General features: G+C 39.7%; 2 protein-coding genes across 6 annotated transcripts in view; both read right to left on the bottom strand.

Annotated features, from left to right (window-relative positions):
• LOC109415821 (cyclic nucleotide-gated cation channel alpha-3) overlaps positions 1–23904 on the bottom strand; it is a 571815-nt gene that overhangs the window by 258744 nt on the left and 289167 nt on the right. The gene's annotated exons all lie outside the window — the stretch shown is intronic.
• The window catches only part of LOC134288380 (uncharacterized), a 111120-nt gene continuing 95951 nt past the window's right edge, over positions 8736–23904 (bottom strand). Inside the window, exon 2 of the mRNA XM_062853072.1 lies at positions 8736–10064. The gene's annotated coding sequence lies outside the window, so the exon portion shown is untranslated. The remainder of the gene's footprint in view (positions 10065–23904) is intronic.

Here is a 23904-nt window from a genome sequence, read left to right on the forward strand (position 1 = left end):
TATTCAGGAATTAAGATGTGGAACACTTTCTTATCGGTTTGCATCCAGATTATCATTTCCGCTTCTAACTCTCCCAACTGAAAACAGACGGTCTGTCGTGGATGTCCAATTACTTCCATAGAAATAAAACTCCAAGCGGGAATCAGTCGAAAACCAATTGGGGGAAAATGGGGTAAGATTCCATTTTTCAAACTTTCATCGTTTTCAATGATAAATAGCCTAATTTGTTAGGCCTGCAAATTGGTAAAAGCAACTAGACAATATTTGCTTGATACTTCAGCAAAAATATTCACCAAACTAATCGATTTTAGCGATTTTAAAAACTGGTTCGTAAAGCGGAAGTTGTGCAAAACGGCCATCTGCCATGGATTAAGCCACTTCTCAAAAACATTCAAAAATTACGTCTATCATTACTCGGGAATTTCCGACTCCCCTTTTTCCCTCTGTTCCGCTTATTTACATACTCAATATATGGAGTGTCACTGTTTAGAACAACACCGTTGGCAATGCTGGACACCTCGAAGATGACGGACAGGACAAGGCAGAATGAGAGTGAATTTGACAAGGGAAAAGAAAGAACAAAAACAAGCATAATTTGATTGGTCACGTTTATTTCCTTGTAGTGAATCATTGATTGATTGATTTGTCTTTATTAAAGAGACTTTCAGCCTGTGGTGAATCAACTAAAATAACTAAAATTAGTGGTTTCGTTTACAAATAAATGAATTTGAACTATTGTAAAGGAAACTAAAAGTAAGTTTATAATGAATTTGACAAATTCGTTACCAATTTAAAACCTAACTATACAGATACGAGCAAGTTAAAACTGACAACTACAAGACAGGTTAAAATCGCAGGACAAACCGTTAATGGGAATAATTCTATCTGCAAGCGGCAAACTATTTCAGGCCAAACATTTCAATAGGTCCTATCTGCATTTGAGAGGCTCTCTTTGTTCACTTTCTCTTTTGATTATTGCAATGTAATGGTACACTTTTCAACTATTTTTGCAGTACAAATCAAAAATCGATTGTTTTGACCATCATTTAATGCAAGGAGACAATCATAATACAAACAAACTGCTGAGATATTAACGAAAGAGAGGGAAACCAAAGAGAGCCTCTCTTCTGCAGATAGAACACCCTAAAACGAAAGTACACAGCGAATGAGTAACTTGCGAAAAGACAAAGGATTTTTCACTCATATTTGCGTACGACTGGATCAGCACAAAAAATGTGCTGATCCGGTGTTACAAAAATTTGCGTGAATTTTCACACAAGTTTGCATGAAATCTTTTGTCTTTTCGATCGCTACGTGAAAGTTACTCCTTGCTCTGTGTACATCGATCTTTCCGTGAACCTTTAGACATGTTTGGCCTGATTTGTGAGTAAAACATGAACAACCAAAACGAGAAAGAAATAACAATATATTTTGATTGAAGCTTTGATCTACTTCCACGGAACGTTGATTCGAAGATTGTTTACATAATCCTAACAAAATCAAAGAAATACGATTCGGATAACCTCAAAAGATGAGTATTTCTTCCTAGAAAAACTGTTTGTTGTGAGACGATCCGGATCGAGCTAATCGGAACATGGTCCAATGCGACGAATGCAGGCTTAGGGCGCATTTTTGCTGTGCCGAGGTCGGCGCCGATATAAAGAACAAGCCTTGGAGTTGCCCAAAGTGTTTGTCTCGGCTCAGAGTGCCGAAAGAAAACCAAGAAGTCTGGTTCCAAGAGTGATGATGGATCAGTAAGAAGCTTAGTTTCGGCTATAGAGCAGCTTGAAATGGAGCAGAGCACGCGAGAGAAGGCCTTGGATGAGGAGAATGCTGTTCGGGAAAAGCGTTTGGAAGTGGAAAGATTCCAGACCCAAAAACGATTGAGGCTAGAAAAGGAAATTCGACAACTAGAACTGCAGCAGGAGCGCGATTTACAGGAAATGCAACCAAGGCAAGAGCAGGAAATGATGGAAAGAAAATTAGCGGCTGAAGAAGACATCATGAAAAGACAACAGGCGATGCGAAAACATTTCAAGCTGCCACATAGTTCGACCAAGGGGAAATTAAACCTGTTAACTAGCGAAGATGGCACCATCTTGTTGGGGGCGAGGTCAGAAGCGTACCCAAGGGCAACGTAGGACTGGACGTCATCTCAACCCGTGAGGTCATCTCTTCGGCTGGCAGTAAGGTTGAACATTGGCTTAAAGAGCAACAGGCGGGTCAACGGCAAGATCATCGAGGGGCGTTTCCTAAGTCGACAAAATTTCAAGAAGAAGCACTGAAGAAGAAGAAGTTGTCAAAGCTGGAGCGGCTGAAGGCTTTGCTCGAAGAAGATTCAAGTGAAGAAACGGATCAAGAATCGATTGACGCTGAAGGCAATGGGGAACCATTCGGAGAAGAGCTACCAGAGAGCATTGCAAAGCAAAAATGGACTCCAGGAATCACTGAGCTGAACGAACACGGACAATCGATGGAACAGGATGCCGGACGGGCCGGGCATATGAGGGCCCCCACCAATGCCGAATACGGTCGACGAGTGGATGGCTTGGGATAGACTAGTTTCGCTACAAACAGATATGGTGAGAGATTGAATGATCCAGATAAACAACACCGTAATCGTTTGACGGGCCAACGAGAGATCGAACAGTTGCGACCGTTAACATCGGAACAAATGGCAGCTCGGCAGTTCCCCAAGCAGCACACAAGTCACAAAGAAGTGTCGACAGCGCAGATTTTTGGTTGTACAAGAGGCACATTCATGTTATCCTAACTCAAAGGCAGAATAACTTGAAAATGACACGTGACCAACCAAAAACCTGCGCTGTCGGCACTCCGTTGTGACTTGTGTGCTGCTTGGGTTCATGTCCAAACAATTGCCAATATTCAAATGGGAACCAGAAGTGCACTATGGGGGATCCCCATACAAGCAGGCGGACAAAAATATTTTCGTCATATTTTCGAGGATTTATTAGTATTCTGTAGTTGGTTCGACTAAAATATATTGTTTATGAACATTTTTAAACATCACGACCAAGTTTTGAAAAGGGCATATTTTCAATATGGTCAAATAACTGATAATATATAAAAAGTTTGAATTTGTTTTATTTTTTAAATTTTTATTTTGTTTTTTTGTGCTTAGAATGATCAACATTTTTGTGTAGTAACTTTCAAAAATGAATTCCAAGGGAATTTGCTTAGAATGTTTGAGAATCGTCGTTTAATCTCAAGGGGTGCGCCCGGGCGGTCTCGTGCGTAAAAAACGCTGAATCTCCCAAGACCGCAATTTACCGCAGCATTTCGCACACAAAATCATTAGAGTGGACCTAAAGCTTGACCATAAACTGATTTTGAGCCTGGGAATGTTTGGGAAAAAAAAAAGATGCCGATTATCAAAATTTGAATCTTATGTCTTTTTCAGCTTCTTCTTCTCCTTGTACCTTTTTTTCATACAATGGTTCAATTATTCCACAAAATCACGTGTTTGTTGGAAAGCTTGTTTCATTATCTTACCAATGATGTATTGAAACCAATAGATAATGATGATATTAGTTAGAAAATATCGATTTGAAATTATGTGTTGTTTTTTTTTTGAAAATTGCATTTTTTAGCTTTACTCAACTTTGATACTCAATATCTTTGTAACTACATCAGCTAGAAACTTGAAATTCTAGATTAATCTTAGTTTATATGTTTATTTTCGATAGAAAATTTCAGAACAAGCATTAGTGGAAGTCACTTTTCTGATTTTTGTCCGCCTGATATCCTATAGTGAAGTGTGGCCTCTCTTCATAAGTAGTTTTGAGAACACCACCAACGCTTGCGGCTTCACAAATCTCGACAACTTGAAGAGGCTGCAGGATTCCCTGCAAGGTGAACACTGGAAGTTGAGCGAAGTCGATTGGTATTGCCTGATGCAGTTCCAGGAGTAATCACCGATCTCCGGAACCTGTTTGGAAAGCCAGAGAAGCTCCACAAGACATCGTTAAGCAATTGTGTGACCACTTGGAAGCAGCCGGCCTAACAGATCACTTGAATAACCCCATGTTGGTCCAAGAGCTAGAAGAAAAGCTTCCACCCAACCACAAACTGGACTGGGTGCGTTTCAAAAGATTCAGCCATGGTAGCCCACTGCGAATGTTTACCGATTTCATTTCTGATGTGGTATCGGATGTGTCGGAAGTAGCGGATTTCTCTGCGGTAAGCTCTCCTGAACCGGTACGCCCAAAGCACCGGAGTGACAAGAAGAAGAAATATGTTCATCTACACGCTGCGTCATCAAAAAGAGAACCCGCTAGCGGTAAAGCTTGTTGGATGTGTAAACGGTCAGACCACAAGATAACGTTTTGCGATGATTTCAAGAAGTTATCAGTGACGGATTGTTTGAAGTTGGTGGAAAAGCGCTAGTTGTGCGTACTCTGAACAGATTGCGTTTGCGTTTGCGTTTGAACAGATCGATCATCTTCCGGATGATACCAGTGACGATTTCGGGCGGGGATCTTTCCGTCAACACTCTGGCGTTCCTCGACGAGGGATCTTCAGTGACATTGATTAAAGACATCGTTGCCAACCAGCTACAAGTGAAAGGAGTGCCGAAGCCACTAACAGTGACGTGGACTGGCAACATGAAAAGGCACGAAGACGGATCTACAAGAGTCAACGTTATGCTGGCTGCGAGAGGTTCAAATGAGAAACTTTTGTTACAACCCAGACAACCAGTCATCGTATAAGATGTTGCATAAGATGATAAAGTGGAGGCCATATGCGTGCATGCCTCCATTTAGGCGCATGTAAAATGTACGCATATCGCCTCCACTTTAACATCTTATACAACATCTTATACGATGACTGGTTGACTGGGAAGGTGCCCACACTGTTTCAGGATTGGTTCTCCCAAAGCAAAACGTGAATCTAAAAGAGGTCAAAAGGCGCTTTCCTCATTTACGTGATTTGCCAGTGGTTGAGTTAGGTTTGGAAGAACCGACAATCATGCTCGGGTTAGACAACCTACACATATTTGCTTCGCTGGAATCTAGAATCGGTCAACCTGGCGAACCGATAGCAGTCAAAACCAAATTAGATTGGACTGTTTATGGTCCCTTGCAGAAGAACGAGATGGCGACGGTTCATGTAAATTTCCATATGATACATCCAAAAACCAAGAACTACATGACGTGATGCGTGCTAAATACTGTCTTGAAGAATCCGGAGTTATGCCCTCTGGAGTTCCGTAAACCGGGGTCAAATTGATCAGCGGGGTGGAATTGATCATTTGGTTACTACATTGTAATTGCATACCAAGAACTTCTAAGCGTCGCGATGATCTTAAACTTCTTACCTCATCTAGTTCATAGATGTCTTGAGATGAGTTAAGACTTTTATTTGTTCAGAAAAATATTAGTTTAGCCTTATTTTTTTTAGAAATTTGCGATGTATCTCTCACTTAGCTGAAATCATTGCTTCTAAACAATCAATTGCCACTAGGACTTCCCGTAAATTTTTTGTTTTAACATTTTTGTGGAGCCTTGGTTGGAAAGTTATGAAGCTATTCTGAATTTGAATAATTTAAAAAAAGGGAGTAGTGTGCGGTAGTTCGGCAGCAGCAAAGCTTCGCGCGCTGGCTTTGCTAGATTTTTGCGATTTTTTTTCTCTTCTCTCTGCGGGGCTCCGACGACGGGACGCCAAGCAGTCAGTAGTGTGCGGTAGTTCGGCAGTAGCAAAGCTTCGCGCGCTGGCTTTGCTACACGCAGAACTCGATGTGCACAGCGCAACGAGTAGGGGAACTGCGGCCATAACGCCCATAGAGGGCAAGTTGCACCACCCTTGTTTTAGGCAAACCACGTTATTTTCAGTACTTTTTTCAATTGCTATCGCTAAAATAAGAATAAAAATGCTTCTTTACATTTGAGGTTACATATTTTTACAGAAAAAAATGTACAAAAACATCTAAGTAGTTATTTATGCAACAAGTTGCATAATGATGATTTTTTCAGCACGAGTTGTACATTTATCCAATGAGGCTTGCCGAGTTGGATAAATACGACGAGTGCTGAAAAAATCGAGTTTTGCAACGCGTTGCATACAACATTTTTTGTAATTACGAAAAATACTCGCTCCGGATAATCTATATAGCTACACATACATGAAATCAAGAGGTACCACGTGGGAGCATCCATGCGCACCGGCGCAGTTTTTTGTTCGATCAGGTAGGCTATAGTGTTGAAGGTGTCACACATTTTCAAGCTCCGTCGTCGTCGGCAATCAGCAACATATAAAGGAGCAAAAGTAGCTTCAGCTGCTGCTTCTGCACCTGATCGGCGGTCCGATTTGTATTCGAGCTGCTAATTGGATGTAGAAGCAACAGGTTTATTTACGGAAATCGCGGTAGTGAGCAAAATGTATGTGCTTTCAAAAGTGCCGAAAAGTGCTACTTTTCAGCACTCTTAAGAGTGCCGAAAAGTAGTACTTTTCGGCACCTTTGCTTTAGTGGAGAAAAGTAGGCCGTTTTATCGTTGCAACCGCGAGTGAAAAGTAGGGTTATAAGCAACGTAATTGCAAAAAAAAGATTTTGGTTACTTTTGATGTAATTTTAGCCTGTCAAATGTTTGCACTTTTTTACATAATTTAAAAGATTTTTTTTTCTCGCTATCCCCACAAACTGTTTTGCACACTCCCATTATTTGCGTACCAAGCGGAAAAAGTATCGAATTTGAGCCTTACAACTTTTTTTACAAGGGTCCAAACTTCTGAGGCATGTGTGGGGTAAAATGCCCACCCCTAGTTATTTACATTAAAATAGCCATTTAGATCCAAGTTCTGGCACAAACTATGTAGAACACAAGTTAGAACCAAGCAACAGCACATTTTTACTATGAATTAGTTCACTAATCACACAGCCATGCGTCATTTTGTAGTAATTATTGATAGAACAGCTCACTATGACGTTTACATGGAATTGACCCATAATTACATGTGATCCATAATTTTGTAATGACTGTATACCATTCACGAACAATAACAGTTGATAATAAACCAGGCGCGCAAGTATATGTACACAATTTGGCATCATGGCGTTAGCTGTGGCTAGTGGCGCGTTTTACCCCGCATTAAAACTAAAATTATGAAAATCAAACATTTTTTCAAATTTGAATTTCTCAGTAGTAAAACATAAAACTGGTATATGGTTTCTTTCATTTGGAAGGAAACATGTTGGTGCTTCATGTTGGTGCCAAAAAAATGTGTATTATAAAGTGTTTCGTGGTTAAAATTGGACTCTTCCTTAACGTGGGCGTCTTACCCCCAAGGAATTGGCATCCCTATCCCTCCAATGGAATGTTTTCGTAGCCAGCATAACAGCGGCTCAAGCGTAGGGCTCAAGCTGACAACCTATCTTTCAACACTGCAGCATAATTTTAATGCGGGGTAAGAAAACAAGAAGACCATAACAGCCCCCTGCTTACCCCCAGTTCCCCTAACTTTCACGCAGCGACCGAAAAGACAAAAGAATTTTCACGCAGATTTGTGTAACACCGGATCAACACAAAAAATGTGCTGATCCGGTGTTACACAAATCTGCGTGAAAATTCTTTTGTCTTTTTGCTCGCTGCGTGAAAGTTACTCGTGCGCTGTGTTGTTTCATTTAAGGGTGTAGATTTTTGCGATTTTTTTCTCTTCTCTCTGCGGGGCTCCGACGACGGGACGCCAAGCAGTCAGTAGTGTGCGGTAGTTCGGCAGCAGCAAAGCTTCGCGCGCTGGCTTTGCTAGATTTTTGCGATTTTTTTTTTCTCTTCTCTCTGCGGGGCTCCGACGACGGGACGAGTGTGCGCGCGCCGTGGTTCGAGTCGGTTCCGAATTTTTCGCGTCCCATCGGCGCTAGTTTCCAATACACTTTTAGTTGATAATAAATATTTTCTTTCATTTTTTGCATTTACACAAAAGAGTGAAAAATGTTAGTTCGGGTTCGCCGGTCGAGAAAAAATCCGGGCGCCGACAAGTGAGTCGCGTTCAGTGTATTTCTGTGTGGAATAGACTAAAGGTTTCTGCTCCCTAGTGGAGTGGAGACGCGTGATAGAATTTTTTTTTGGCTAGTTCTTGCGTCGAAAAGTGGTCGGTTAACGGCGGTTTGTGTATATTGATCCATTGTCAAATCATATCACCAACCATAGGTGACTCCCGGACTGATAATGTACCTTACCCTACTAACAAAAAAATTCCTTCCTGAGACAAACAGTGTTGGTAAAATCTTAAATTCTCAAATCTCATGGTTGAGTTGATTCACGCGCGATTTTTGACTCGCCAAACTCACCGCCGAAAAAATCATGCATGAGTTGACTCGTGATTTTACTCATTCCTTAATTTCTTGGTAGTCTTATTATTTACAACGAAGTTTTTAGGATTGTATAACAGGACAAGATCAAACCTTGCATACAACAACAAAGATTGTCGTTAAAATTGATTTGGATTCGTTTTACAAGCAAATGAGATTTCGGCGCTTGACTCGTGAGAGCGAGATTTTGCATGAAAATCTCGCACGTGAGAAAATGATTTAGAATCGCGCGCGAGTTTGCTCACGCAGGAGCGGTTCATGAGTGAGCTTTGAGTGTGAGTTTATCAACACTGACGTGGAGATGCAGCAAGTCGCGGTCTTTATAACAACGTTTGTCTTACTAACATTCCCTTCCATCCTCGATGACCGTAAGGACGTGGCCGGCGCCGTTATTGACCTTATTAAAGTTGAGAGCTCTCGACCTGTGTACATTGAGAATTGTAAGCTATGTAGTCTCAAGCCCTATTCATTGGTCCCTTGTGCAATTTCGATTGCTCTGGTCAATCACGGAGTAGCAACTACGAATTGTGCGGCCATCTATGCTCATGCTCATGCTCATTCTGAATTTGAATAATTTAAAAAAGGTCTTTTATTATGAAAAAGTAATTTATTTTTACAAAAACACTTATTTCAAAGGAAATTGTCTACCTTTAGGCGTTAAGGGGGAAATTTCAAAATTTAATTTTGTATTTTAAGTGTCAAATTCACTAGTTGTAAGAGTTTTGACGCGTTGTTCGGGTCAATTAATTTAATTAAAAGTTTAAACTTGTTTAACAAAATTCTGTCACATAGTTTCATAGAGATCCACTAAGTACTGATTTTATTATTATTTATTCAATTCCGTAACTCAAGACATACATCTTATTATGTTACATGTTTCGAAAATGGTGGATTTGACGTTAAGTATACGATTTGATATGATTTTGGCAATCAACAACATCAATATATGTATAACTAATTATCGACTATTACTTTCATAGTGCTCAAATACTCTCCTTCTAAAGGTTGCTTGCCCACTAGATTCAATTACGGCTATGTCATTAGGTAAAGAATTCCAGAATGCGACACCTCTCACGAAAAACGAATCCCCATATTTAGCCGTGCGATGACGTGGAATCACGAATTTTCTTGAACGACTTCCTCGGAAAGCAATCAGTTTTTCATATAAATAGCCAGGCATTTTATTGTTTACAAGGTTAAACATAAATAGACAACATCTTATCTTGCAGGAGTTATCAAAAGTGCAGCCCAAAAGACGATGCTGTAAATGGGATACATGGGAAATTCTATCGAGACCATAAACAAAACGTACACACGAATTAAGTGCGACACGCATTTTTTGTAAAACTCTTACAGATGTTTGCATTAGCCATAGATCGCATCCAATAAAATGAGGCAAAATAAGGCTTTTGAAAAGTTTCAGTTTTATCTCTGATTTGAGGTACGAAGCACTTAACTGGAGTGTTCGCAATTTTGCATATATTTTACCACATTGATTTAAGATAAATGAGTCCCATTCAAAATTAGATCTGATATTGACACCCAGGCTCATTGCAGATTCTACATATTTAAGAAGAACATTAAGGGGATTCACTAAACAGTGTAAACTGATTAAACTGATTAAACGTCGCGATCACCAAGGCAATCTTCGATTATTTCATTCGCAAAATCATGAAACATTTCAAATAAGCAGAAAATCATGGCTTACGCAGCAAATTAATCTGTTTAGTGAGTCCCCCTATTGTTTAGTTTTATTTCAGGTTTTATATAGTTAGAGTTAACAGTACTGATAAACATTGCATGTGATTAACTTGCATTTAGTGTGAGTTTATTTTGTGTTGCCCATTTGGATATAGCATCTAGATTCTCATTGATTTTCCAAGCGGAAGCTTCAGAGTGCTCAAGATATATTTGTACATCATCCGCAAAAATGTGAATGTGACAGTGTTTCAATACAGAGGGGAGATCGTTGATATACAATGAAAATAGTATAGGTCCCAATATTCTTCTTTTGGCAATATTTGAATTATCACTCATGTTATCCGCAAAAGTTGTTTTAAAGTGATCAATTTGACCCCGGATTACGGTTCCTGAATCGCATGAGGATCAAAGAACACGCGAGATTCTACGGACGACTACTGTTCGCACTGGTGACCGCTTTGAGACAGGGTTACTATGGCGACACGATGAAAGAAGATTTCCCGATAATTAAGGTATGACGAAGCGAAGATTATTGGCATTAGAGCGAAAGTTGGCGAACAATCCAAAGATGCAGGAGGCCGTCCGTCTGCAAATCACTGAATACCTAGCAAAACAATATGCTCACATAGCGTCCGAGGAGGAACTACTTGGGTCCAATCCGGCGGAGGTATGGTACCTACCACTGAACGTAAGGAAACACCCACACAAACCAAATAAGTCACGCCTGGTTTGGGATGCCGCCGCGATGGTTAGAGGAATCTCACTGAACACAGAACTGTTGAAGGGTCCAGATATGCTGTCATCGCTATCATCTGTTCTTAGTTGTTTCCGAGAGCGCCGAGTTGGATTTGGTGGTGACATAGAGGAAATGTATCACCAGCTAAAAATAAGAGGGAAGATCGCCAAGCACAACGTTTCCTCTATCGTTCACACCCACATGACGCAGAGCCACAGATCTATGTGATGGACATTGCGACTTTCGGGTCAACCTGCTCACCGTGTTCCGCGCAATTTATAAAAAATCTGAATGCGGAAGAGTACGCCTGTCAATACCCAGAAGCTGCCACTGCAATCACGAAACGCCACTACGTGGATGATTACTATGACAGCAACGACACTGTAGCAGAAGCTGCGAAACTTGCTAAGGATGTGAAGCTAGTTCACTCAAAGCGTGGCTTTCACATTAGAAATTGGGTCAGCAATTCCATTGAGTTGAGGAGAGAGATGGGTGAAAAAAGTGCAGCTACAACTGTTCACCTGAAAGATAAAACAGCGGGAACAGATCGCGTCCGGGGTGTAATGTGGGATACTCGAAGTGATTTCTTTCTATTCGTTACCCCATCCCGTTCGACTGGAGACCACCCAACAAAACGTGAAATCCTCAGATTGAATCGTTGAGTTCACAAAAGTTGGATTGCGTTCTGTACATAGATGCCTAAATTTGAAAGATTTGCTATGCTACGCCATTCCCTCTTTTGATGCCCTTTTCTATTTTTGCATTTATACGCCATGGAATAATAAAACAGAAGCACAGATGCATTTTATCAAAGAACAGTGTATGGAGGTCTTTTACCTTGTTGTTTTATCTGAAACTTTGCCGATTAAAGCAAGAGTCGCAATCGCATACCAAAGTTCAGACAGACCTTTGAAAGCAACTCTCCAAGAGGTGAATATATATTGAAATCACCTGGTAGAGAGTTTCATTCATGGTTCCCTCACGACTTTGGTATGCGCGTGCGACCCTTACTTTATTCGGCAAAGCTTCAGATAAAACTTTACATTTTTTTTTTTTGATAAAATGCATCTGACCTGAGAAATTAGCAATTGAGTGTGAAAAAAAAATCCCTTATGAATATCTGGGAGAGTTTCTGAGAAAGAATCTATACAAATTTGGAGAAATATCTGGAGAAATTCGTAGATGAATTTCTGAAGCAATTAATTTTCTGAAAGAGTTCAGATTACTATTCAATGTGGGAAAAAGAAATAACCAAGGAGAGGAATCAATGATGCAATCGCATGCACCCAGCATACTGTACATACCAAAAATTGCATCTGGACAAGTTAAGGGCGGACGGGACGGTCGAGAAAATATCCGCCATTGCTCTGTTGCTACTAAGATGGTAATCTCAGATTCTACTTCATATTTTGCAACAAAAACCTATCATTGTGTATGCTCACTTGCAGTGCATATGCTGATTGGTTTTCAGCATCTTCAGTGCGATAGGTCTCGAGATTACCATCTTTAAAATCGCGAGGCGAATTGTTAGAAAGAGAGGCAAGATAGGAAAAATAACACGGCGTCCCGTTTCACCTTAATGCGGATTTGGTGCATGTTAGTGCGTGGATTGCCGGTTGGGAATCCAGCGAGTGTATCATTTTCGGTATTGAGATGCTTGGTCCTTCCATTTCGAACAGCAGTATACCCACGGCTTTATGACACACTCGCACTACATTTCGTAAGCCTGAGCGACAGGTAGTTAAGAATCACCAAGACACAGTCTAACGACGACATTTCCATCCCGTATCTACAATTGGGAACCAAGTCTTCGACCATCATCATCATCATCCTTCTCATCATTCCGCTACAATTGTATGAGTCGCCTGGGTGCGCACACACACACACACACGCTGCTGTTTCAGCTCCGCATGCTCGAGTGCCTGAGGTGACATGGAATTCATTAAATTTGCATAATTACACACCTGCTGCCGTAGGCATCCTGAGGCACGCATACCTACTGAACAACATGCCGGCCTTATTTTGCTCGGCCGATCGTCATCGTGTGGTTCAATGTGGAGGTTACTTCTCGGTTTGTGTTTTAGGTTTTAGGACCCGGACGGGTGCGTGCGTGCGTGCGTGCATGTGTTCCATGCGGGTCGCCATATACGAAAACAGAATTAGAGTCTGACAAGCCGAAATGCAATTATATCCATGTTGTTTTATTTCAAATCTAATTATTATGTTTTCGTTCGATGGATTCCGAAGCTGTTCTTAATGAGATTATTTTCATCCTTATCATTTTTAATTTCATTTTTTTGTGGGGGAATAAATTGCGAGAGGGGTGATGTTCTGCCAATTTTGTTTCAAATTCTGAAAACAAGTTTAGATAAACAGTGGTCCAATGCCAACAAATTAAAACGATGCTTGTCACACGATATACACGCGTAAAATGGTCATTGGCAGAGGAAGCTCTCAGCAAAAAACTGTGGAAGTGCTCATAGAACACTGAGCTGAGAAGCAAGCTTAGTTTCAGTGGGGAAGATATACCATGAAGATGGTAAAATGCATTGGTCAAATTCCCGATAGGGTTTAGAAGATTTTCATAACCAATTCTCTTGACTTACCTAGGCATAAAGAACCAGAACCATGCTTTGTGCCTGCCTACCATATGATATACGAATGCAAAAACAAATGCCTGACTCTGAGTAGCCACGGTAGAACTTACATATCGAAATGTTCGCCCTAGTCGGTTGTTCTTTGTAACGGGTAAATGTGATATGTTCGGGCAGGAAAACAATTCTGATTGTGAAGCAGGACGACATGCAGGAAAAGATCAACATTCTGTGCAAAACAAAATTGGATTGGCACAACGCAGAACTACGAAAAAGCGCACAGTACAGAACAAGTTTTTCCTCTACAAACTCAAACATTGTGAAATTGTTGTATACGCAAATAGCAAGGCAGTGTATGTTTGGATGTAAAACGTCTATAGTCCCATTCCGTTCCATGGTAAATATGGATTGTGATTATAAAGTAAAATGTACTAACACGATGTTATCAACTCGTTATAAAATCTATAACAAATTGATATATAGTACTGCTTCTTGATTCTCATCCACTTGATAATTTTATTTGTTGTTATTTTAGTCACTGTCAAATTAGGTTCCAACGTAACAAAAGTGATAATTAAAATTTGTTCTATGAATATCAAAATGATCGAAAGATATAGAGCATTTCCTGTTCAACGCACTAATTTTATAATAGCTTCCTTTTTCAATTCAAATGAAACACACTTGTCACAGAAGTCACGGCGGCGCAGGTTTTTGTTGCGCAGAAGTCACTATGATTATGATTTACTTCTAGCAAGTAAGTATTTATTTGTTGGAAGTTAGTCACAGTGACTTCTGTGCAACATCTATCTATGAACATCTATCCGAAAGTGTGTTTCATGTTATTTGTTTTGCAACATTCCCAGCCAACCACATATCGTAAATCATTGTGTGGAAAAAAATGTATATTTTCATATATTGAATCAGAATTGTATAATAATCAGTGTACGCAGAATATGCCACCGCAAGCGAAAAATAGGCAACAAAGAAGGCACGGCAACAACGCTTTGTTTTTTCGTTAGCAGAAAATGACAAAATCGCTCCCGAGTTTGTTCACAACAAAAACGGTAGGAATATTTGTCTCGTTCTATTCATATCATGATTTTCGCATTGTTTTACAACTAAAACTCAATTCTGAGGTTTGCAAGCGTCATATTCCATCCAAATGCTTATGAATTCGATAATGTGGGTCGAAAATTTCAGCAGAAAAGACGGAATATCAGCTCACGCATGGCAAGCGATGTTTGTTTTATTGCTCTCATCGCCTGACATGCGTTTGTTACGGAGCGCCTTTGTTACCAACATGCACCGCTTAGGACAAAGCGTTTGTTTTTCGGCGTGATCCGTTTTTCATACCCTGATAATAATATGTAATATTTGTTGACAATGATTGCGTAAAATCGCATTTCATGCCAAATTAAATTTCAATTGCGATTTTGTTTCATATAGTCGTCTCCGATCATAAAAGGTGCGAGATACTATCGGTAGGATCGCACAAAATCGGATAGAATCGTGAAAAAACATACGTTCTTAGAGTCAAGCTGCAAGTTAGCTAGCATCGTATATATGATTTCTTTGAATCGTGGAAATCGTCGCTTCACATCGTATATGAATCTGCTAAATCGAGCTTGCTACCTAAAAGTATGATGAAAATCGGTGAAATCGTATACAACTATAGCAATGTTGTATATTGATCGTTTGCGTCACACTTGCGTCGTATACGAAGTGAATGAAATCGTAGAAATCGTATATTTATTTTTACAGTCGCATATGATTGTTACTGCACTTTAAATAGTCGAATCTTAATCCCGAAAATCGTAAATGGTTTTGTTTACATATTTGTATGATGGAGAAAAATTAAAAAAAAAAAAAAGGTAAGGACTGTTCACTTTATAAAGAGGACAGTTTTGCAACGCTATAAAAAGAAAAGGCGTAGTACAAATTTGACTAGCCTTGGTTGGCTGACTGTAGATTATATTAACAGATAATAGCCATAATTAAATTGAGGTCAAATAGTTGAACTTCATAGAAATGTGGCAAAGTGTTTGGAATGGTCAATTTTCTGATTGGCAAAAACTAAAGATAAAAACAAAACAACGATGGAAACCATTGCAAATTTAACATACACAGTACGAACAAAATGTGTAAATTTATGACGAACTGAATGTAACAAATTGACCTCATCGTGTTCGACAGAAATTTATGTGTGATCTTAAAATTACACTGCTGATTGCAGAGAGAAAAGTGCTAATTATAGCACCGACTTTTCAAAGAAACTTAAAAAAAACCTTTATACGAGAATCGAACTCAGATCTTCCGAGTGAGAGTTCGCGCCTAACCCCTCTAGGCTGTCTCAACAAGCTGAAGAGAAGGCAATGAAAGATAAACATGTTCCACCATAAAGGAACAAACTGTTGTACCGCTTCGGGCACAGAGAGCGAGAGAGAGCAGTCTCCGCAGCGAGACAGACGACTGAGCGTAGCTGTCCTCGTTTACGTTACTGCATGTAAATTTCAAGCGAATATGTCTCAAAATCTGTAAACAGTACGCATGATTGGCTGATTACTGAGCGGACAGTATCATCTCACGGTAAATGTCTGTAATTTTGTAGTTTCTGCTATAATTTTCAGTCGATGCTTTACTTACGTGTTGTTTAATTTTCATGATTTCTTGCTGTGTAACATTGACGTCGGAAATAAAATTTTACATGTAGTTATTCTCAAATAAGAAGTATAACGACATAAGAATTGAAAATAAACAATAATAAGTTTCTCTAGAGTCTAAAATTTGCAATAATGTAGCTGAAAGTATGGCATTTTTCACTATGATCATCATTACGGATTAAGTTGATGTTGAAGAATGCACTTAAAAGCATATTATTCTTCTGTGTAATTTAGAAAGCAATTCTCTCATGCACTGGACAAATTTTGAACCGAATTCGTTGTGTTATTACATCACTGTGCATGAATAATTAGTTTTTTATAAATCTCTATGAAAACAAGAAAACTTACTATATCAAGCTGGATGCTGTTTGGTGCAGTACTACTGACCAACTATTGAACTATATCCTTGGTAGAATAGTATTAGATTCCAATACATTGAAAAATTGATGAAAATTTAATTGTTAACTATGTGAAAAATTATAAAGAATCTTGGGAATTGAGTTTTTATTGACATATAACGTAAACCACTTCAGTTGCATAATAACAAGCATTTTGGTTAATGTTACATTTTTCCTACATTGTAGAATAATTGTTAAAAGCTATGCAAAAAACAGAAAATTATTTTTTTGAAAAATGAAAAAGATACCGCATAAACAAGGTGTCCTCTTTATAAAGTGAACAGTCCTTATTTATCACAAATTTGTATTTTTGTTGTTGTTAACACATTCCAACCATGGTAGCAATAATTTCAACCAAATATATAGGTTTTCATACTTACAATAAGTGATGTATAGATTTCAACGATGTAAATTCCGGGCCTCTTGCACGGCACCAGTTTTAGTGCCACTCAATGCACAACAACAACGCTCCCACCACAAGTCTCGCACCGTGTCATGCTAATTTTTATTCGTTTCAGGCCATTCACTTTGAACTCTCTATTTTCAACTTGGCAATATAGCCAATAGAGATGACGCGCAGTTCTCAATCAAAGGACCTAAGTTCGATTCCCACTGAACACCAATTGGTTTTTTTATTTGAAAATCTTGAGTCGTATATTGGTACTCTCAATCGTAAAACGATCATGCATAATCGTATATTTAGACGAATAAAATCGGCGAAATTGTAGAAATTTTTCGAGAAATCGTAAATCATGTTGGATTGAATCGCAGGAATCGTACACTGAGAATACTGCAACTCCGAAAATCATACGAATCAACTATGATTTTTGACCACAAGAATTTCTTGCGAAAATCATAGTTGCGAGCTATGATTTTGGATTCAAAGCGCCAACTATTATTGTCATACTGTTACTGTATAAACTGAAACTATGTCTTATGACTGTCATACACATTTTAATAAAATATTTTGCATAAATTAAAAAAAAATCGCAACCTGGAATCGAACCAGGAACGTCAAGGTTAGCGAGTGCGTGCTTTACTCATTCGCCCATCGACACTTCGAAGGCTGAAGTGGTTAGAAGCCAATAAAAGGTTTTGTTGTTTTTTAGCAATGGTGTTACATAACACATCTTATGATTTTCATACGATGCTTCTTATGAGATTTTTCATACGACTAGTCTTATGGATTTCGTTTTTCAATGTATGAAAAGCATATGTGAACTATGAAACGATGAAAAAAATAAAAAATAACTGATTCATAAGATGTAAACTGTGAAAAACATACGAACAGTATCCTCAGTGTATATATGTTTCGATATGACCTCCACTTTAGCATGTATATGCCTGTTTCGTGCATTGAATACGATTTCTTTGGTTCTATATATGTGTGACTATTTCAGTTGCAACTTTGATATAATAAATTAAAATGGAGTATAACGTGCCTCTGGAGCCGGCCTTCTGAAGTCTACCCAGTCTTCCCTACCGTTTATCTTTTTTTTTTAATATATGAACCTTGAACTCTTGAGAAAAAAATCTCAATCTCAAATATTGAGCCGCCATTTTGGATTTGAGTCCTCCATCTTTTATATTCTGGTCGCCATCATGGATTTTACACTACATGGGTAAGCCTGGCTTACCAGATTATACAGTTAATAACCTCACGGGTAGAGGTGAATAACAAACCAATAACTAAAGAATAACATATTTTGTCATCATATCTATTTTTTCCATTCTTTAGTTTTTTTATGAATAGCTTAGGATGACACATAAATAACAAATCCTGCTATCATTGCAGAACTTGTAATTGGCGAGTTATTATTGAATATTATAAAAACATAATAATAACAAATATTACTATCATACTGTCAGCCATAATATCAAAACAGCAACTTAATTTTTGCTATTATTTTGTTATAACAATGGTAAAACCAGTTATTCTTCAGTTGCTATGCCATAGAAATTAAGTTATTATTTTTGTTATTTTAACTTTTATTTCAAACAATCTAATATCAAATTTTGCTGCACACGGTACATAATTCGTCAACCATGATGAAGGTTACGAAGTTCGGCATAATTAGATATGTCGCATGATAGAATTTGGTTCCGTTCGATTTATGTATGATCAATTCACCGGTGGATCACTAAAATGGCCATAACTCCGGAACGCCTTGACCGATTCGCATCATTTTCAATAGCAAACAACGCGGTAAAATTCCGGTTTGGTTCGACCAATGGGAAGTGGCATGAAAGTGAGTGATTTTTTTTGCGAACAGACTTACAGACATACATTGATATACATATTATTATTATTATTATTATTATTATTATTATTATTATTATTATTATTATTATTATTATTATTATTGACTTTTTATTATGGGGAAATTCAGCCCGAGGCTGGTTCATCCCCGCGTGATACACATATACATACACACATACAGACATCATCTCTATTCGTCGAAATTAGTTGATTGATATTTGTGACTTGACTATCCGAGCCTTCTATCGACAATTCGTTTTTTGAGTGAACATAAGCCTTTCAGTATACTTTGGTGTACGAGAAAGGCAAGCACATTTGCGTTGGCCTCATTACTTTGATTGTAACCTATAATGAATGCAAATAACAGCTATAAGAAAAAAAAATCATTCTAAGCAATTTTTACATGTTTGGCGTAAACTGACGACAGTCCTTATTCGCCCCAGCTCCTTCAATTGATCCACGGTGGCGACTTCACTGTGCAAAATTGTAAATATTATCCATAAAGAATTGAAAATTTTATGTCACTCAAGACACGAAAACTGCACAATTCTTAAAATAAGATTTAAGAAACTGCAGTAACGAAGTTAGTTTTGCTAATAATGATATAGTAAATACCAAGATATTTGGTACCATGAGGATATTCTTAATAGTTTTGCATTGTTAACAATTAAATTTTTATTATTGAATTTTTCCATCACACTTTCAATATGCATGCTTGATCTAATTATTGAACACTGGCATTACCTAAACTAAGTTTTTTTTTTGATTTCAGGTCCGTTCCAGTTACAGGGGTATTCCAGATAGTTACCTACACGGATTTCAAAGGGTTTCTAAGGCGTTCCTAGTGTGTTACAGGGGTTTCAGAAACGTCCCATAGAATTTAATGCAGTTTAAAGGGCTTTCAAGGGTTGTTATAAGCGGTATCAGGAGCGTACCATGAGTTTTTGAGAGGTTTCACTGACATTCCAAAAATATTCAAGAAAATAAAGAGGTGTTACAAGGGATTTCAGAAGTGTTCCATGGGTAATCAAGGGTTTTCAGGGGCGTTTAAAGGAGTCGCAATACAGGGGTGTTCCAGGAGATTTGAGGGAGGTTTCAAGGCTCAGGAGTGTATCAGGGGTTTCAAGATGTTCCACAGGATTTACGGAGAGATTCAGGAGTTTTCCAAGGGTTTCAAATGCATTTCAGGGGAGTTCCAGGAGATTTAAGTAGCCTTCCAGGGGCTTCAGATTTTTTTTTTTAATGGGTATCAAAGGCGTTCCAGGGGTTTTAGTGGCGTTCCAGGAATGTTTCAAGGCATTGCAAGGGCGGTACAGGGAGTTTTGGGAGCGTTCCAGGAGGTTTCAAGGGGTTTCAGGGGCATTCCAGGGAATTCAAGCGTTTTTCAGGTGCGTTCCGGGGTAGTCCTGTTGATTTCAAGAGCGTTACAGGGGTTTTTAAGCGCTTTCAAGGGTTTTCCAGGGATATTTGGGGGGAGGGGTAGTTCCTAGAGTGTTTCCTTGGATTTTTAGAGCGTAGTGTTACAAGAGGTTTAATAAGTGTTCTAGGGCATTTCATAGCGTTCCAAGAGTGTTCCAAAGATGTCAGGGAGATTCAGAATGGTCATCGACGAAGCTAGCTTCGCTATGGCCTTGGTGGACTAGCTCCAACAGGAGAAAATCTTACTCAGGATTCCTAAAAATTCCTGAGATTTACTCTCAGGATTCTGGGAGAATCTTCTTAGGATTGTTGCAGAATCCCTTCTACATTTTTTGGAGAATCCCTCTGAGGATTCTTTTTTTTTTCGCTCTTGGGGAAATTAAGTCACTGCGCCCAATAAGCTAAACTTTCTCAGAACTTTGGGAAAACACTCTCAAAACTCTTTGAAAGTACCTCGCAGTATTCTGGGAAAACTATTCCCTAGAATCCTCTTTGGAATTCAGGGAAAATGCCTCTATGGGAGAATCTCAAGACTATATAGGAACATATCTCAAAAGGTTCCTGAAGTAACCCTCACAGATTTCCAGTGGAACCCTACTATTCAGGGAGAATCCCTTTCAGGACTCCTGGAGAGTCTCTATTGAGATTTCGGGAGAATTTCACTCAAGATTATAAGAGAAATTCTGGGAGAACCCTTCAAACAATTCTGGGAGTCTCTTTCAAGATTCTGGGTGAATCTCCTCTAAGGATTCTCGACCAGATCCTTCACATACATCTTGAGAAGCTCATCTCAGGAGTAACAGAATGGCATTTGTTTTCAAAGTCACAAAGTCTGCAGAAACTCAAATATCTTCGTCTTTCTTATTATTTCAGAAATACATCTCATCGCATCTGCAAAACTAAATCGTTTGAAATGTTCGTCATGTTCTCAAAATTATTTCTGTCAAATCAGTCTTATTTGTCCAAATTTTTCCAGTATATTAAGCAGTGCATAATAATTCATAAATGAACCGTCCTCCAAACAGGGGAGAGCCTGTGTTTTATTATGAATATAATTCCAAAACTCATCATACCCAAACACCTCATGGCAACTGATACCAGGAAAAAAAAATAAACCCTCTTGGGAACAGTCGTAAAAAGTCAAATGTCGACGACGCATTCGGCGCAAAGGTGTGCTGCCTGCCGCACTTACTCGATCATGCCGGTGGTGTGCGAATGTAGTTCCTGAGTGCGAAAGAAAGGAAATATGAAGATGATTGCATCACCGTGTCGCAGGCACTAAAAATAGAAATAAGGCACAAACACCCGACAGCATTATCAACAGCCCACCTCCTAATCCTCCTGACTCCTGACTTCCGACTATACTGCCACCGTCATCATCCATTGCCGCTAGCTCTCTACGACGCGGCGATGGTGGTACTGGTACAGGTATTCACTACAGTATAGCAGGTTATGCCCCTATGTGTGTAGCAGAGGTACGTACCACTCCACTCAGCATGACTGAGTTTCAGCCCGGTGGTGCCACACCTTCTGCCACTTTGGCGACCTCCAGTTATAACCGAGTCACCTGCCGTATCATTGTCTCCACCCGTTTATGCTTCTTCCCTCTAGGGAGCAGATTCCGAGGAACGGGGTGGGAGATTGTCACCAGATCCGTGCACAACAGTTAGTGTGATGAACGTGAGGTGATAAAGGCCAACTGGGTGGGCCTCTGCCCCCGCACCACGACCTATACCATCCTGACGCGTAGACGTAGGGGAAGATGTAACGTCATGCGGCTCAGAATGCCCTTTCAATTTACACGTATGGTTTGTCATGCTGGGACATATTTTGACTGAAGTCAAAATCTTTGTTTGTGAAAGGATAGTCGTAGGCTCAATTTTCTGCACCAACACAAACGTTCTTTAGTCAAGTTAATAACATCACTCGATAGATACTGATCCTTCTTAGAGCAACTCCTAGCTTCTACTTGCTTACTACTTTCAATGATGCATATTTTTGATGGTGCAAAAGGTTGTCGAGAAAGATTTCCATCGTGGGCGATACGGTGCATCATACAACACTCTTCCCTACCGCGACGGCTACCGGTGTGGTGCGGTAGGACCCGGTTGGGTCTGGAGTCTTGAACAGCGGCGCTGTTGAATTTTTGCCCTCCTGACTGTGAGTGTGTCAACAGCAAACATCAACGTGTTGCTGCTACTACCATATCTAAGTATCTACCGCAGCTGGCGCACGGAAGGCATGGTCGGTCACAGGGGATGAAGGCGTGGAAAGAGCACCACCAGTGAGCATACGAGAAACACAAGTATGAATGTTGGAATTCTGGGGAAATTCTCGAGGACTAGTTTCAACTGTTTTCCTTGATTGCGAGTATCCTTTTCGCTAACCTTTCAGACGGTATCTGTGAGTCGACCGAGAAGAAAAGATCTACCCGCGTGGGTGGGTGTGGAATGATACTCGCTAGGTTGAGCACACAAAGAGTGGACGATTTGGTAAATTCATGTCAGGCGCATAGTTTTGAAATGGTGTGCCATCGTCTTTTTACGCTGGGGTCAAATATAAATTTATTTATCGTCGAATTGTTAATTTTAATGACGGTCCCTCAGGCTGTGGGCTACAATTCATGAAATGACAACACAATTAACAATTCCAGTTTTTTCTGCTCTATAAAAAGATTTCCGAGACCAATTTTATAAAAGTTCAAATAAAACTGACTCAAACATCAACTTCTCTTGATAACATATTTAAGAACATTTTCAGTCTAAATGGATCAATCTCGGAGAGTTTGAAAACCGTGTTAAAAGTAGCTATAAGACCGTTTTTAAACATAGTTGAAATTTTCCGCTGATGTGATGATGACCACTGTTTCTTTTTTTACTCAAACCTCTAATTTCGCAGGTTATTTTCATCCACTTTTAATATAAAAGTCAATAAGTATGCATAAGAACTGACGGTAACTATTGCATCGGCGGCTAGGGGCGTTTATAGCTAAGTGAAATAAGCCAGGTTACAGGGGCATTTCAGGGAGGCATATCAGGGGGCTACCAGGAGTTCACAGGAGCGTTTTCTAATGGGTTTCAAGGGGGGAGTGGTCGTCAGTGCTGGTACCAGAAGATTTCAGATATGCTTAAGGTGGTCTTAGCAGGTTTCAGAGAGGTACTTGGAGGTCTCAAGGTCATTTCAGAGGGTTTTCAGAGGCCTTCGAAAGGGTCCGATGGGGTTTCAAGGGTGTTTCAGGGGGTTCCAGATGGCCTCAGCAGCGCTTCGTGAGAATTCCTGTGGGTCTCAGGGTCCTTTCAAGGGAGTCCCAGGGGGTTTCAGGTGTATGAGGAGGTGCTTGGAGCGGATCTGGTGGGATGGTTAAGGCACGTAACTATCACGCTGAGAACCTGGGATCGAATCCCACTTCCGACAAATTCGTAAAATGTGAATTCTTCCTTCGGAAGGGTAGTACAGCCAGGGTCCCGAGATGAACTAGCTTATGGCTAAAATCTCGTTAATACAGACAATAGAAAAATAAAGAAGAATTTACATGGGCTTTTAAAGTGGTCTCAGAGTCGTATCAGACAGTTTCCAGGCGGCTCCAGGCCTGCTTTAGGGTTTCAGGGTGTCTCAGGGAGATTCTAGGGAGCTTCAGAAACACTTCAAATGCCTCAAGGCATTCCACGGGACTTCATTATCCTCAAGGGGTGTTTTTGGGGGATCAGGGATGTTTCAGGGGATCTCAGAGGGCCCCATGAACCCTTCAGATGGTCTCAAAAGATTTCAGGGAATTTTTAAGAGGTCTGCGGAGCATTTCAAGGAGTTTCA

The sequence above is a fragment of the Aedes albopictus genome, chromosome 2 (genome assembly GCF_035046485.1).
Source record: "Aedes albopictus strain Foshan chromosome 2, AalbF5, whole genome shotgun sequence".
NCBI lineage: Eukaryota > Metazoa > Arthropoda > Insecta > Diptera > Culicidae > Aedes > Aedes albopictus.